Raw genomic sequence first — 983 nt, 5'->3', positions numbered from 1 at the left:
TGACCCGGGCTGAGTCTTACCAAACGCTTTTAAAATGGTAAATGCTGCTTCCTCCTTGAAACTCAGCATTTAGAGGATAGCGCATGGACAAACCACGCAGGAGTTGGCATTCCTTGGGGAGGAGGAAATTCCTTCCAAGGAAATGCCCCACTCAGAAGTGACAGCAAGCACTTCCTCCGAGTTCAGTGGCTTTGTTTGTGTCAACTAACAGTCTCATGTTGTCTCGTGTATACTTCCCTGTGTGTGTGTGCATGTGTGAATGCGTGTGTGTGGGGTGATGGGGGGGGGGGGGGGGGGGGGAGGGGCATGTTATGTTTCAAAAAATCGTGGACTAGTTATGACAAAACGTGGCGGTTGAATTGGATAAGTGGCAACAACAATCCGATTCGATTTTGGTTTAGGTCCGAATCCACATCCGACCTATAATTGAGATACAAACCCTCACCCCCCCCCCCCCCCCCCCACACCGCATCCTCCCACCCCCCATGCCCCTTCCCCCCCCCCCCCCCCCGGCCTCCTGGTGAGAATGGGGAGATGAGTTACAATCTCGGCCTGTACATGGAGAATAGTGCAATTGATTTAACCACTTACCTCTGCTGAAGGAAGAGGGTGTCGAGGGTGGGGAACCGACGCCAATTCTGAAAACAAATCCTCTCCTGGAAGGAATGGATCGTATGAGTTTACGAAATGTATAATCACATTTGTGCAGAAACATTTTCAATAGTTTGCCTGAAGAATTTACCAATGAATAATGGCATGCACATTTGGTCTAAACTTTATGTGATCTAATACCATGTTTGAGGCTCACCACATGAGGCCTTTAAGGCTGTCAAGGTAGTCAGGTAGTCATAGACCAATAACGTGTGCTTGACAGGAATTTTGGCTGGGGTACCAGGTGGATGATGTTCTCTTTCATAAAGTTTTGTGTGATTATTAACATCCACATTGCAGACCTAAGAGGCAGCTCGATGTCCTCTCAAAGA

At 48.2% G+C, this 983-nt stretch overlaps 1 protein-coding gene across 6 annotated transcripts in view; it reads left to right on the top strand.

Annotated features, from left to right (window-relative positions):
• Window positions 1–949: 949 nt before the first annotated feature.
• LOC137435586 (volume-regulated anion channel subunit LRRC8A) overlaps window positions 950–983 on the top strand; it is a 47,657-nt gene continuing 47,623 nt past the window's right edge. For 3 of the 6 annotated variants that reach the window (XM_078784171.1, XM_078784174.1, XM_078784170.1), the window contains exon 1: window positions 950–983. This exon is cut by the window's right edge and continues 105 nt beyond it. The gene's annotated coding sequence lies outside the window, so the exon portion shown is untranslated. The other 3 variants (XM_078784173.1, XM_078784175.1, XM_078784172.1) reach the window with 1 other exon arrangement.

Source organism: Myxine glutinosa, chromosome 9 (genome assembly GCF_964187855.1).
Source record: "Myxine glutinosa chromosome 9, kmMyxGlut1.1, whole genome shotgun sequence".
In the NCBI taxonomy this organism is placed as follows: domain Eukaryota; kingdom Metazoa; phylum Chordata; class Myxini; order Myxiniformes; family Myxinidae; genus Myxine; species Myxine glutinosa.
Note: the sequence above shows the minus strand (reverse complement) of the source record. Positions and strands in the feature narration are given on the sequence as shown.